General features: G+C 37.3%; 1 pseudogene; it reads right to left on the reverse strand.

Moving 5' to 3' along the window:
- Positions 1 to 4,936: 4,936 nt before the first annotated feature.
- LOC127183614 (angiopoietin-related protein 4-like) lies at positions 4,937 to 8,985 on the reverse strand (annotated as a pseudogene).
- Between the last annotated feature and the right edge of the window lie 7,777 nt (positions 8,986 to 16,762).

Here is a 16,762-nt window from a genome sequence, read left to right on the forward strand (position 1 = left end):
TAGAAACATTTTACTCATGAACTTGAAATATAGATTACTCGATATGCATTAATTTTTCTTCAAATATTTTTAATTAAAAGGTCATTAGTTATTTACAGCACTTGTGAGGAAGTGGAGCAAATAAATGACATGTACTGAAGTCTCGTGAAATAGGCAACTTTAATTAGATGAACTATGCTCTGAGCGCTAAGAAGATCCACGCGAGCAAAGTGCACAACACAAGGGCAAGCTGGGCAACATAGCAAGCATGTTTTCCCATAGGATCATACAAACAAACAGCAATAGCCAGTTGTAATGAATAAACTGAATTCACTCCTATCTGCTACACCTGGAAGGTGCACAAAAACACATTCTGTGAAAAATTCTGCCTTTTGAAGAAACTGAGGTCACAAGACTTTTGTTTTCTTGCAGTTTCCTCACAAGCATTCAGAATTCTCTCACAACTCCATTTTGGGGCTATGATTTTTGAAAGTTTTTAAGAGCAAGATATCCAGAGAGTGGTTTTGATTTGAGATGTTGTAGCTCAATCAAATTGTCATTTGATGCATTGAGTATCCTACAGGCAAGCAAATTATAAACATAATGATTAATATTAGAACAGTGGAAGCACTGTGTGTCCTGCTGTCTTGGAGTCTCCTCACAAGCACTCAGAATTCTCCTTCACATGACTCCATTCTTGGACTGTATTCCAGCAATTAGTGTGTATGTTTATGCATATGTGTTTTTGTATGTGTGGGTGGGAGGGATTTGTGAATATGGCATGGTGGTGTATGGGAGTCAGAGGACAGCTCTATGCGTCAGTTCTCTCCTTTACTTTCTTGTGAATTTCAGGGGTTGAACTAAGGGTGTCAGGCATGTAAAAACGCAGCTTTCCTTAACTGGCTGTTCATTTGATTTCTAGAAATCCTTTTGCTATGTGATAAGTTGTTAAGTTCAGTGATAGGGCTAAGATTGACAGATACCTGAATGAACATTCTAGTCTAACTAACACACACGCACACACACACACACACACACACACACACACACACACACACACACACACACACCCTACAACACATTCATACAAACACTAAAATATTCTACTGGTTTCAGTAGGAAAATTATGATGCACTTTTCCCAGCCAAAATTTGCAAATTATTTTAACAAATAGAAAACGTTATGAATTCAGGGAATGATGTATGCTTATGTATATCAATATAACAATTTAAAAATAAAGATATCATATAAAATGCAAAGTAAGGCATATTATTGTGCTTCTTCAAAAGAGAAAGGAAGAATTAACACTGTCTAATGGCATGTGCAGGAAGGTGCCAGGAAGCAATCTGTCAAAAGGCAAGTGAGAATCAGCTGGTCATATTTCACTCAGGCATTCAATGTATGCATCAAGAATGCCTTATGACTATTTCATTTCTCAGAATTTTGCCACAGCTACTTCATGGTTTTCTAATCTACCCATGAGAAAAAAAAATAATGAAATTTGGTCATTGGTAGCAACATGGAATAAATGGGAGGATGTTATACTAAGTGGGATATGTCAAAGAAAGACAAGTGCTACATGCTCCCAAACATATGGATGAGCTGAAAATGTCATCACATGTCAGTAGAGAACAGACCGCAGTGCACGGATGCAGAAAGGGTACCAGCATTGGCTTCTAAGCCTTTATAGCACAGAGAAGAACCATGATAGACAAAAATTACTTGACTATTTCAAAATAACTAGCATAGAAGATACTGAATTTTTCCAATACAAAGAAATGATAAACATCGTAGGTGATAGCTATGTTAACAACTTTGATCTTATTGTGACATAATATACATGTATTAAAATATCCCATTGTGCTTTCCATATATTACGTGTATGTAACACTGTGTCAACAAAAATATATTTATAATGAAGTTATAATTCTTATTCCTTAGGTGTAACATTTTATGGCTGTTCTTTCAAATGTTTAACATGTCACACAAACAGAGCATTTTTCATGTGATAATAATAATAATAATAAAAATTATCATCCTTTATATTTTGTATTGCTGAAGATTTTTGTTTTAAGGTGCCATTGCTCATGTTGTTTTTGTTACAGGATGCATATATAGCTATAGCATGCATATATACATTCATATGTACATACTGTGCAACATGAATATATTCTATTTAGTGTGTGGTATAAAAACACCTTGAAAAGCCCTAGCGGAAGAGTGAGAATGCCAGAGACAGAAAAGGAAGAATTAGATTCTAAGGTTCTTTTTCAAGAGCAGCATACTCCTGGTCTATTTTATTTTTCTCCCATATTCAAAGGCATCTCTACTAGCGCTGGACTCAGAGGCAGCCACAAGCTCTCTGTCCTGTGGATGTTGAAAGGCTTTACGTATACCAGGGGAAGAAAAGTGTAAAGTTTATAAGCACAAGAGCCCTTGCTGTTGTTCTGAGAAGTCTCATTGTTTATCTCAGTGTAACCTGATCTCACCATGTAGTCTTGGCTGGCCTGAACTTGAGCAATCCTTTTGTTCCACCCTTCTGGGTGCTGGGATTTCAGGTGTGAGCCCCCACACCTGATGGCCTTGGTAAACTTTTTAATGTTGTAGAAGAATGGGACTACGACTACTATAAATTTTTGCTTTCTATGGCTTTAATATTGAACATGCGCGCGCGCGCACACACACACACACACACTGTGTGTGTTACATTTTATCTTTGCCAACAGACCAAAAAGCAATGTGCATGAGACTATCTTCAGAACTCCAGGCAAGCTTCCACCAAAAAGTCCTTGACTAGGGCTAAAATGTGCAGTATTTTGTTTTTCTATCTGTTTGAGTCCCCGAGGAATATAAACCCTGAAAAAAAAAAAAAACCTCTTGGAAAAATGAATGCACTAGTTCTAAATCTGGAGAAAAAATAAATTTATAAAGATGAAAAACATTTCAAGACTTGTCAGACTTTTCATAAAGCTGCTTTTACACTGTATGGCTGCGTATATGCATGCATGTGAGTTTAGCCACATAAATAAATAAGTAAACAGATGATACATAACAGTGCAGGTAGACAGATTAGAGGGAGATAGATGGCAGATATATAATTTTTGTCATGAAGTTACAAATATATTTCACTTCATTTTGTTTTTGTACTTTGACAGGATCAAGTAGCGAGAATACATTTTTCAAACAGTAGTATTGAAGATTTCAGTGGAAGGCAAAAAGTGCTTCACACACAGGAACTCCATTACATAAATAATATTGTATGCAAAGGTAAATGTGTGTTTTGGAGTTTGATTGACATCTCTCAAGAGTCTACCTTATCCATATGTATTCCTATGATGGCATCAAGGAATCATCTCCACTGATAGCCTGAATATTTTCTCAGTGCACAGAGAAACTTTTTAAAAAATAAATTTTTTATTATCCTCAGTTTCATTGGGGATTGACTAATAACTGTAAATACGTGGAGTTTACAATGTGCTGATATGAAGTATGTATACACTGTGAAATGATTACCACAATCAACCTAATTGATGCACCCATTACCTCCTATTGTTACTTTTTGGTAGTAAGAACAGTTTAGATTTAGGCTCTTAGTAAGTTTCACTTACATATTACAGTATTATTATCTACATTTACCAGTTATACATTGAGTCTCTAGAACTTACTCACCTTACAACAGTTATTGCACTTTGGCCAACACTAATATCACCCCATTTCTCCAAGTTCTCAGCCCATTGAAACCATCTTTCTACTCCCCACTTCAACATTTGTAGATTGCACAGACACGGGAGATCACATGCCAATTTGTCTTTTTGTGTTTGACATGTTTCAGTAAACAGGATGTCCTCCATGGTTATTTGTTCTTGCCAATAACAATATTTTCTTTATTTTTAAGGCTAAGTAATATTCCATTGTGTATACATACCATACATTGCCTATCCATTTATTTGTTGATAGACAGCTTGATTCCATATTTTGGGTATTATAGATACTGCTTTAGCAAGCAGTGGGAGTGTAGATATTTCTTTGTACTTGTGATTTAAATTCCTGGATATATATTCAAAAGTAGGGTTTCTGGGTTGTATGACAATTCTATTTGCAGTTTTTAATAACCTTCATAGTGATTCCCATAATGGTTGCAATAATTTACATTCCCAGCATCCATAAACAAGAGGTCCATTTTCTTTACACCAGCCCCAGTACTTGGTTTCTTTGTTTTATAAAAAGGCCATGTTAACAGTTGTGAATCATTGTGGTTTAGTTTTTATTGATCGGATCTGTTGACTCACGATGTTGAGGACGTTTTCATAAATCTGTTGGCTATTTGTATACTTTCTTTGAAACTAGGTCTCTGTTCATTTGCTTGTTTTAAAATTGTGGTTGTTATTGAATTATAGGAGGAGTGATGAGACACACTTTTTTTATTCTTGCTTTTGTGCATTTTGCCAAGACCAGTGTCAAGAATTTTTCCTCGTGGCAGTTCAGTTGGGGGAAGTTCAGTTCTGGAGTTCAGAGGCAGTTTTACTGGAACAGTTGTACAGAGACACATTGCAGAGAATGAACACTCTAGACACAGGTGGAGACAGAATGCGACAGAAAATCAGAAGGAACCAGAAGAGTAAAACATATTGCCAAAGTTAGTTTGAGGCCAAGCAGAGCAATTCAGTTAGAAACAGAAAAGGCAGTTTGAACCAGTCAGTTTAGAGAGGAATTTTGAGCCTGAACAGCTGAGTTGAACCAGCCAGCCAGAGTTCAGAAAGAACTATAAAAGGTAAGTATATTCAGCAGTAAGCCTTCCAGGTGACAATTATATCAGGTGAATCAAAGATACTTTCACAAGGGTCCTCCAGTGTCTCCAGTTACAAGCCTCTTTTCTATCCACAAGACTTCAGATAGTCCCACTTTGAACTCCTGTCCCCAGAAATATCTCAGGGCAACAACCAAAATCAGTGTCCTTTTAGGCCTGGAGCCATATTCCAATGAAGAGGCTAGAGGCTCCTGTAGCATCTATGGATTGAATCAGCAGTGTGCAAGCCTGCAGTGGGTGGGAGCGGTCCTTACATGTTTTCCAGAAAATCCCTTTTAAGGCTGCTGCTGTTGCCCTGGGGTAGAGTGAAAGTTCAGTTTGTTGAGACTGGAGTGGCTACAGGTGCTAAACCACCAGCCACCAGAGAGATGTGGCAGAGTTGAGGTCCCCTCAGAGGTTGTGGTCTTGGTCCCAGATAGAGAATGGCATTGAATGGCCATTGTTGGAGAAATTGGTGGTGCCCATCTCTCTGGCTGAATGCTCTCTGTGAGCTGCAGGCTGCAGGCTGTAGGCTGAGTCTTTGCCCCACAAGTGCAGGGGAAACTGGACCAATTTGGCGTTGCCATCCTGTCCTGGAGGTGCTCAGCCAACTGGCTGCCTTGGTCCTCTGTGATGCTGTGCACCGTTTCCAGGTCCAGCCAGAAATAGCATTGGGGACCTCCCAAGGCATCCTTATAGGTCACCCAGAGCGGATTGAAGTCCACAGAGCCGTTTAGGCATCTCTGAATCAGCCTCCATCTGAAGTCATCTCACAGTTGACCAAAAATGGCAGGGGGAACCCCTGCGACTGGATCTAGAAAAGTGCACTGTGCCACCCCCTTTCTTGAAGAGTTCCTGGCAGTTTCAGGGAGGCTTCCAGACCCAAGACTTTAAAAAAGTGATGGAGATGGAGCCCAGGGAGGGCAAGAGCTAAACTGACTGAGGAAAGGGTATCTTATTTAGTTAGTAGGAGATGCTCACTGTACCTAGTTGTAACTGTGAATGGGGCTGGAGGAAAAGACCGAGGCTGGGAGTGGGGTGTAATATGGCTGTCTCTGTTACTAGAAGATGGGGAACAGGAATGAAGAAAGAAGGAAAAGAAAAGAAGAGGAGACTTTCCAGTACTATTTATAAAGGAGATTTCATGTCCTAATTATGTATTCTTGCCACCATTGTCAGAGTAATATTCTCTCTCTCTCTCTCTCTCTCTCTCTCTCTCTCTCTCTCTCTCTCTCTCTCTCTCTCTCTCTCTCTCTCTCTCTCTCTCTCTCTTTGTGTGTGTGTGTGAGAGTGTGTGCTCTCTATTCTGTTGGATTCATTTGTGCATCTCGTTCTATGCTATTATCTTACTATTTTGGTTGCTATAGATTTGTAGTATACTTTGGGAACAGAAAGTATAGTACCTCCAAGTTTGTTCATTTTCAAGATTGCTTTAGCTATTCAGAACCTCTTTTTCATATTTTTCTTCTATTGAAACTAGATTTTTCCTCATATTATATATCCTGACTATGATCTCCCTTCCTTTATTCCTCCTAGTTCCTACTCATCACCACTCCCATCTGGATCAATCCCCTTTCTGTCTCTTATCCAAAAACAAAACATAAGGGAGAATAATAAAATAAAATGTAATAAGATAAAACAAAAGCACAATGCCAATAAACAGAAGGAGTCTGATAGAGAAGTAGATAACCATTTGCTCACACACTCAAGAATCCCATAAAAACAATATAATATATTGTCAATGAAGCTATTGGATGAAAAAAAAAAAGTATGAATAAAAAAATAAAAAAGATAAAATCAAGGGGAAAAAGCCCTGATGCAAACATTGTAATTCAAGGAACTTCCAAAGATGACATTAAGTTTGTTTTCTATTGACTATCTACTGCTGATCTTGCAGCCTACCTTCTAAAGTAGTTTGTTTTCCCAGTGAGATTCCTTGGAGAAAACTAAATTTTCATATTTGGTAGTTATCAATTGGAGATTTCTTCTAGGTTAGGGATTGGGGCTTGTGTCCATTTTTCCTTTCAGCTCCAGGAACCACATGGTGTTGACTTTTGTAGACCCTGTATATGCTGCCTCAGTTTCTGTGGGTCCATCTATATGTTGATCCTGTTGATTTAGAGGGCCTTGTTTCCTTGGTGCCCTCCATCCCTGTGGCTCTTACACTTTTTCCTCCTCCTCTTCTTCAGGGTTCCCTGAGTCCAGAGGTGAGGGATTTGATGGAGATATCCCATTTAGGTCTAGCTGGGGTGTCTGTATTTCTTCCCATCTGCTTCAGAAGGAATTTTCTCTGTTGATGACTGAGCTAGCCGTTGACATATGAGTACAGAAGAACGTTATAAGAGTTATTTTATTAGTCTGTTCCATTACCAGAACAGTGCCCCAACTTAGTAAAAAAGAGGTTGTGCTGAAAATATTTTTCACAATAGAAAGAAAAACTAAACTTTCTCAACATTTCATGAAAGTTTATAAATTTATATACAAGAAGTCTTCATCAAAAGAAGTCAAACAATTATCTTCATGAGCACTTGTAAAATCTAAGAGAAGGTTCTTGCATAATATCAAAGAATAACCCTTCACATAAGAGAATAATGCCATAAGGTTTTTAAAAATTATGCAAACCCTCATGGAAAAAAGCCCTATTGTTTTAATTTTTGTTCAGTCTGAGAGTTCTAGCTAAATCCAAAATGATAAAACATTTTTTAAACAGGCTTTAAGATGTTATTGACATAATGCTTTGATATGTACTAAATGTACTCACTTTCAGGGCTGCTATATGCAAAAGCTCAAATATTAGATTCACAAACAGATGTCCAAAGAAATACATCAACAACAGGAAGGTCATATTATAAGGAGAGGCAAATAATAGAAAATTAATCTTCTGGGAATGTTTGCTTCCTAGAAACCAAAATCCTATAAAGTGAGAAATATGAGTTAAATCTAAAACCATTATAAACTTAAACAGCCCCATATAGTCAGAAGAAAACCCATAGAATCAAGAATAAATTGAATGGTTTTTTATGATAATGAGATAATTTTTGGTATATTCAATTGGAATTCAGGAATACGATGTTTTATATATATATATATATATATATTTATGTGACTACTGTGCAAAGCCAATTTTCAAAAAATTTGAGACAACTCAGCATTTTTTTTTTAACCCTTAGGAGTTTAAAGTCATTGGCTGGAGAGATGGCTTAGAGGTTAAGAGCACTGGCTATTCTTCCAAAGGCCCTGAGTTCAATTCCCAGCAACCACATGGTGACTCATAACCAACTATAATGAGATCTGGTTCTTCATTGTGGGCTGCAGGTATACATTCAGGCAGACCACCGTATAGGTAATAAATAAATCTAAAAAATGAAGTTTAAAGACTAAAGAAGCAAAGGATGCCAGTGATCTGAGAGTGGGAGGCTCTGTATCATAATGCTCAGGATGGACTGCTACTTAAAATGCTGCAACAGAACGGGTGAGATGAACAGAGTTAACCAGGGAAGACAAGATGTTGAAACGTACACCCAGAAATGTCTCAGCTATGATCCAAATGGAGATATGGTAAGAAAGCCGCTTCGGAGAACAAATATTCCTTTTTCCTGTCCTCAAAGATGGCTTACATTTCAATCATTAACCCAACTCAACAACTAATCATTGACATAAAATTGTTAGATGCCTATGTCTCCCTGTTAACTTCAGTAAAGAATTAGAGAAGAGTCTTTATAGGTGGGAGGGTACTTGGGAGGGGCTGGAGGTAAGAAAGAAAACAGCATGTGATTCTATTTCAATTAGAAACATATTTAAAGTAAAAAATTAAGGAAGTTTTTGGCCTAACAAAACCAAAACATTGTAGGTGGTTTTCAATTATTGTTTAATCTATTACTTGCAGAACGCTCCTGAAAGCAAAATTCTCACCATCTTTTCTAATGGCCATTCAGCAACCCAAACTGACTGGTGGCCTGATTTCTCACACATCTAAAAGAAACAAATAAGCAAGCAACAACAACGCAGGACAAAACAGTTAAAATGAAATTTAAAAAATCAACATTGGGACTAAGTAAGGGGGAGTTCAGGAAATGGCTGGAATTAGATCATGTTTGCTAACTGCCATAGTTTGCTTCCGGTGTCTGCGATAATGATCATGACCAAAAGGGGGCAGGAAATAAAGCAGAGACCATGGGGGAATTTTTGCTTACCAGTTTTTTCTCTATGCTTCCTTCCATTCTGCGGAAGCACATACCCTAGGGGGGGCCCTGCCCATTGTTGGCTGGGCCCTCCCACGTCAACCATTAATCAAGAACATGCCCTCACCAACTTGACTTGAGTACAATCTGATAGAGGTGTTTTTTCTCAACTGATGTTCTTTCTCCCTATATGACCCTAGTTTGTTTCAAGTTGACAAGAAACTAACAGACCAGTTTTAAAGGCTCACATGAGATGTTTATAACAGAAAATGAGTCAATTAGTATATTTTTTTTGCAAAATGTTATTCTCTGGAAAGAAAAAGTTCAATGTTTGGTGTGAAAGATAAAAATTTGGTGTTTTCTTTGAACATGACTGAAGTGCAGACAGACAGCTAGTCAGTTTGGAACTAAGGCAGATATTTGTTGACCCACTCACACAAAGTTGATAAATTCTCAAAGGGACGATTGGAGTGCTCTTCAAATATAATGTTAAAGAAAAAAAAAAGCAAAGAATAAGAAATTCAATCCTATGAGTCGCTGAAGGGTGTTATAAGACAGGAACTCAAAGACAGGACTAAGTGGAGAAACTGTAGTGGAACAATTGCTATAAAATTTGTATAGGGCTTTTAAAAACCTTGTGTTTCATTTGTAGTCAAAAAGTTTGGGGTGATGTAACTCAAAGTGTGATGCAATATTCCTCCTGATTTACTTGTGGATCAGGTGAGTTTTGATATTAAGCAGGCTAAAGATTTCCAATTTTTCTTTTCTAGGAGTTAAGTAAACCAGAGCTGCTTTTTGAATGTTTATAGAAGAAAAATGGCTGCCAAGACACAGTTAATAATACTGTATGTTTGAATTTGCCATGAAGGGAATTTTTAGCAAGTGCTCATGTGACATCTTACTTTTGTAAACACCCAGCCAAATAATTCCCCTAATTTCTGATTCTTAAAATGGCTCGTAAGTATAAGCTTGTAGGCAAATAGAAGTATTAGCCAAGGACACACAGCTTATCTAGCCACTAGAACAAAACTAGTTGTTTCTGTCCTGTTCACCAAAATGAACAGCGATAATACAATCTTTTTTATTTATGCTGAAGTGGCTAATAGTATTTTAATATATCAACATGAGTTGATACAGAACTTGACTATGAAGAAAAACATCACTTTGGGATGTTATCCAAGAGTGTATACCCTGCATGAAGAGACAGGTGTCAAACAATCAGAGAGCCAAAGAATAAAGTTTATGATCTTACAACTTTTAAATTCTCATTATCTAAGTGTCTAGAGGCTATGCCTAGGGAGAACACGCTGTAACTCTTACCCCTGGTCCACTGCCAATTGATCACAGTGTTCCTTCTTGAATAAAGATCTGCCAACACAAGACTCCAAGTAGCTATTACTAGCTGGTCGGGGTTAACATTACAAGTTAAGGAGAAAAGGTTGATTTTAGCTTACAGTTCAACGTGCAGTCTATTTGGGTGTAAAGGTTAAGACAGCAACAATTTGAGGCTACAAACAGCATCTACACTCAGGAAACAGTGAGGGATGAATGCATGCTGCTGTTTCTCAGTTTCCTTACTCCATTTATACAGTCCAACAGACTCCCAAGCAAGGAATAGTGCCACCCACTGTGGACATGCCAATGAGAGGCCCATCTCTCAAGTGACTCTAGGTTCTGATAAGTTGACACTTAACACTAATAATCATAACTATCATAGTTAAATGAATTGCCATCTCGAATGCATTCAAATTTCCCAGACGGAAAAAAAAAAAAAACAGAAGGAAACTATTTTAGTGTGCTTCAGAATAGTAGATGATTATAGTTCTGCAAACTGATTATAAGGACACACATAGTGATTCATTACCTATCATCAATATTTATCAGTCTATCTGTTCAGACATCCATTTTGTTATATGTTTTCCTTACCATGAGTTCTTATGAGGTTTACATTTAAAATGTCTTTTAATAGTCATTTTGGATTTCCACCAAATCAATAATTATAACTTGTAAACTGTGCAAAGACTACCAACACTTGTCTTGCTCATATATTGGCTCTCTTGTGAGGCTTTACAAATCTCTTTATTCCCTTAGCCCTCAGCATCTTCCACAGCCAAGTTCTCGGAGTCCCGCCCCAGGAAAAGCAGAGCCATCCTCTGTGCTGCTTGTCATGGATGCTTGTCTGGAGTAATGAAAACATGTGGTTGCCATAGCAGGAGATGGGAAGACGAAGAGTGCACAATGAGGGCAGAGGTCAGAGAACATCAGCTTTTTTAGGGGAATGGAAATCCTTCATGGAGGAGGTGACACTTTGCAGAGAAAGTTCTTGAGCAGAGCAGAAAAAGAAGCTAGGCGTTTCCTCAAAGTATTCAGAAGACCCATGGGATGTAGAGCTAATGCTGTCAATGTGGTATGTAAGACCAGATGTGAACTGACTTTAGAGGCCAAGATTAGGCTTTTATATTTTTATAGATAAGTAAAAACGAGACAAGAGTTTTCTTAGGCTGAGCATTTGAGATTTGGAATGGGGGTGAGTATAATTTTATTCTTTGGTGCATTGTGCTTTTTTTTTTTTTTTTTTCTTCTAATTCTTCTTTTGATCCTCAGGAAAGAATATTTATTTACTCATATTTTAAACAATAAAATATTGAGAGTAAAATTAAAAATAAAGATCATCTGTAACTGAATTGGTTGAGATCAGTACTGGGAAACTTTGATGACTAGTATAAAATACTTTTTTCCAAGAAGTGTAGTAAATGTAAATATATACATGATCTATACAGACAGTGATTATGTGATTAAAGAATCACAGTTTGTATGCATACACTGGTGAAAAAATCTACTTATTTCTCACAGCAACATACTCATAGCATTCTAAACTCACATAATTTCCTATTTTCAATATTGTGGATGCTGTTTAGTTGACAGTATTAAAACTTTTGTTTTGTTGCTCTTTTGCTGGGTTAGAGATGACCATGGCTGCCTAGTATCAGAACTGCTATGAGTACGTGGATGTGATCACCCATGAGGTTAATATTCCTTGGCAGGCTTTGGGCATGCTGGAGATCTCATGGAAAATGCAGGGGACGCTGCACTCAGAAGCTCTCACAGGTTCCTGAGTTGGTCACTCCAAGGTTCACAGTGGGTAAACAAATAATGTGGGATGCACTATTCCACTGTGTAGCTGCCTGAAAATTACTAAACAGATGCCAGTGACACAACTTTTGTGAACTGTCACCTATGCTGGGATGGGATACTTTGATGACATAACTGTCTTTGGGTCACAAACAGTCTATAAGTAACATCTAAAAACTCACTGGTTCACCAAGCTGGCCTTGGATAGAGTTATTTCTTTGGTCTATTGTTGCTCTATATGTGATAAATACATGTTTCCCTATAAAAATTAAGGCAATATATTTATTGATTTATAAAAATGTATGTATAGCCAGGTGTGGTAGAATACACCTTTAATCTCAGCATGTGTGAGCAGAGGCTGGTGGATCTCTGTATGTCTGAGACCAGCCTGTTCTACACAGTCAATTCTAGGCCAATCAGGGCTACAAATAGAGACCATGATTCAGAACAAAGCAAAACATAGCTGTATCAGTGTATTTTTAATTTTTTTGTTGGTTTAGCCTAAAGTTGTCAATTAAAACAAATTTATCTTTTTTATTTCCCTCAATATCTGTCCTGAATCTAAATTTAGGACATCCAGAATTCTTCACCGTAGGCAGGAACAACAGACCTAGGAAGTGCCACCAGAAAGACAGCATCTTTCTCCATCTTCTCAGAAGTGGCTCCTTCATCACCATCCATCATGCTGCCTTGCAAATGTTTTTGTAGTCCAGCTAGTTGTGCCATAGTTTTTCATGGAGGCATTGCCAGTGTGGCTTTGAGAATGGCTCCCTTTTTGAGCTCCATGAGCTCTGTGCTCCAGATGAGCTCTGCTAGGATCTTACACCCTTTGTTGTTCAGAACCACAGCAACTGTGCCGTAGAGAACGGTCAAAGAAAAATGTTCTGTGACCGTGCACTCTGCAGCTACTCAGGAATTCCATACGGGCAACAAAGGCAAGCTACATTCACTGGAGACTTAATCATCTACTTCATCCCTTCCAGCTATTCATTGTGGGCTCACAGGACAAGTGATGCTTGTGGGAGTAACACATCAATGTTGAGGAAGCATGTTGACAGAAGCATTTCAGCCCTAGCCACATGGAGCTGCTGGGTCATGTTACAAAGCCCATGCAAGACTTCTAATCTCAAGGTACTTAATTTAATCACATCAGTAAGGACCCCTTGATAACATAATGAACACAGATTCGGGGACTAGGATATGGAGATTTCACAAGAAAATTTAGCTTAGTAAAATCACAGTACTAAATAAAGGAATGTATAACGAACTGGAAAGTAAGCACAAATTAATAGCCAGGCATGGTGGCACATGCCTTTAATCCCAGCACTCAGGAGGCAGAGGCAGGCAGATTGCTGTGAGTTCAAGGCCAGCCTGGTCTACAAAGTAAGTCTAGGACAGGCAAGGCTACACAGAGAAACCCTGTCTCGAAAAACCAAACCAAACCAACAACCAAACCCCAAAAAACAAAAAGGAAACAAACAAAAAACCAAAACACAAATTATTATTCACAAACCAACTGTATCTACTTTGAGAATTTTATCAGCATAGTTCACTGACCTGATATAGATTTGAGTGAATGCTAAGATCTCCAGGCCTCCTGGCAAAATAGAATAAATCTTTGACATAAGTGGGCACGTAAGGGACATTTTAATGGTTAAATGAAATAGCATTTAAGGTGTTCTTGCTGTTACCTGAGTGTGCTGTGGACATTGCTCTTTTGAATGAAAGACATTTTCTTGCATATTTGCTGTACAGCAGGGGTCCACTGGGGACACATTAATGTTACTCTATTATAGTGTATATAATCTGTGCAATTCCATGTATTAGTCTCCCAATTGTTCACATTAAAAAATGACTATAAGATGGCTTTCTTTAAGCTACTTTCTGTGCATAAAGATCAACATACTTATATCCTCTAGTGCAAGTTGGGGATCAAGCATTTCAAATAAGGTGTGTTTTTACATTTTTTCATTTTTGTGTATATTTCTACGTCATGAAATAAATATGACAAGAGCTTATCACAACATAAATTTAGCATGTAACTGGAACTCATTATGATAAAAGAGCACAAAATGGTGAGATGAATAGACTTCATAGCTGGATATATCTAACTTTAAATTCTAAATCTGCATTGAGCTGTATCCTTGGCTCTTTTACTCTGTAAATTTCTTTTCTTCCTCCTTTGTAACCTCTGAAATTTTGAATTGTGTCATTTTGAGAATGGAAATGATTCCATGGTTTTAGATGTGAGTATCAAGTAAGAAAAATACTTAGACTACATAGAATAATCGCTGCCAATAAGCAGTAACTATTATCTAAATGTTTTTAATTACAATGCAAGTATCAAACAACTATCCAAATAATAAATATAGAGTTACAATAGATTAAAAAAAGAATTTGTTAAATTCAATAGGTTTCTGAAACAGTTAAAAAGTTGTGGTCCATTACAAATACAAAAGTCAATTACAAATTGACTTTTAATATTCTTACTCTGTGTTACAAAGGATTACACATGTACCAATATAGACACAATCTAATGTGCATTCCATGATGGGAGTTCCCTGAAAGAAGTCAAGGAATTAAAGAGTGGTATGTTGTTCTTGGTGCTGTCAAGAGCATTGTCTTCCCATGTTTCAGATTTTCCGAGCCTCAATATAATTAGCAGATTGCTCTATTAAAACCCCTAAAGATAAAAATCTTCTGCAACACAATAGTCATAGTTTAATCTGATCAAACATAGCTATCACATGCCTTCACTGTCCTCTGTTGAGGTTGTGAGGAATGCTAAGAGTACTGGGATTCATAGATCACTAAGGCTTTGTATATAAGTTATCTATCGGTTAAGTGATAGATGTATATTTAGCTTTATTACATTTTGCCAAATGGGGTTTCAAAGGGTTTGGTATTAATTTTCTCTCCCACTAGCAATGAAAGGAAATACATTTTATTATAAGTGATTTTAAGTTTTGTTGTAGTAGTAGGTGTGTACATGTGAAATGTTTATTCATCTCACGTAAGTAGTTCAGCAATGTTTATAGTTCTGTACATGTGGTGCATGCATATACGTCTGTATGAACCTGTGGTGTGTGTGTGTGTGTAGGCCAGAGTTCTATATCAGGTGGTTTCCTACATTGTCTTCTTTTAAAAAATTAATTAATTAAATTATTATTTTGAGATAGGGTCTCTAATTGACTTTGGAACTCATGGATTGGGAGCCTCTAAGAAGCCATCCTCTTGAATGGTAGGATTACAAAAGTGTGCAGCCACAACCAATTATTTACATGGATGCTGGTGGTCTGAACTCAGGACTTCATTATGTAGGAGCAAGCACATCACCTGCTGAGCCGTCTCCTCTCTTCTCCTATCTCCATGTTTACAATTTTCAGTATAATGGTCTTATACAGGCTTTGTTATATTTTTTCAACGCATGTTTGACAGGGTTACAGTTTTCCCAGTTGTTAGTATGTAGAAATAACACTTTCAACATTTTATTACCCTATTAATAGTCATATATGTATTAATATATTCTATGTACAACTCATTCTTTTAGTATTTTTGCTGTTGTTCTGCCTTTTCCTACCATTTCATGGAAAACAGAACCCATAGTAATTTAATTTCTTAGACTCTTATGAGATTTTAACTACACATAAAATACACTTCTTACATGTGTAGTCACACTACATTTCTTTTGTCACAGACAGAATTATTTTATATTTACATATCTACATCCTTCACATCTTTCCCTGGATCTACACTCCTATTTGGTCACTTCCTTTTACTCTTAAGGATTGTATTCGGGCAGCATGGTACCATGGTTAAATCACTTGCTGTATCTGCAAAGGAACTAGATTTGGTTCCCAGCACCCACATGGAGGTGCACAACTATCTCTAACTCCACTTCTAGGAGATATGATGGCCTCTTTGGGTATCCACAGGCACCAGGGACACAGGTATATTTATGTACATGTAGGGAAAACATACATATAGAATAATTAAAAACTTTTTAAAAACTGTGTTTATTAATTGCTATACTATGGATATTCTGGGGGAAAATTCTCTAAAATAATTTATTTTGCCTTTATGGCTAAAGCAAGATTTTAATTTTCGTATGATTCATTCTGATCAGTTTCTTTTCATTCACTTCTTCCCAGACTCTATCTACTTCTCTACCAGTCAAACTCCATGCCTCCCTCTCTTCCCAAACAAAAAAGTAAATAAAACAAACCATAATTAAGAGAAAAAAGAATACAAAGAAAAACACAAGAGACAAATACACAGAAGATACACAAAACTAAAATCCATAAATATACAAAGTCGGAAACCGTAATTTATAAACAGAAGCTGAGAGAGAGAAAAAGATATCCAAACAAAGCAGTAAGAGGAGGGAGAATCCACAAGACTACCACTGAGGTTGTTCTGTGTTGGCCATCTACTGCTGGGCCTGGAGCCTGCGCCGCGCCTTAAGTAGTTTATAGACTCAGTGAGATTTCATTTAGAAAACAGATTTTTTTTTTTTTTCCTTCGCAAGTAGCTGTTAAGGGGTTGGTTAGGGATAGAAGGACATGTTCATCTCTATGCTGTGACCCCCTCATGCTTGGACTGTGCTGCCCTGTGCATGTTATCACACACAGCCTTTATGAGTTAGTATGTGCAACAATCCCATTGTATTTTTACAATCTTTCTT

Source organism: Acomys russatus, chromosome 31, assembly GCF_903995435.1.
Source record: "Acomys russatus chromosome 31, mAcoRus1.1, whole genome shotgun sequence".
Lineage (NCBI taxonomy): Eukaryota > Metazoa > Chordata > Mammalia > Rodentia > Muridae > Acomys > Acomys russatus.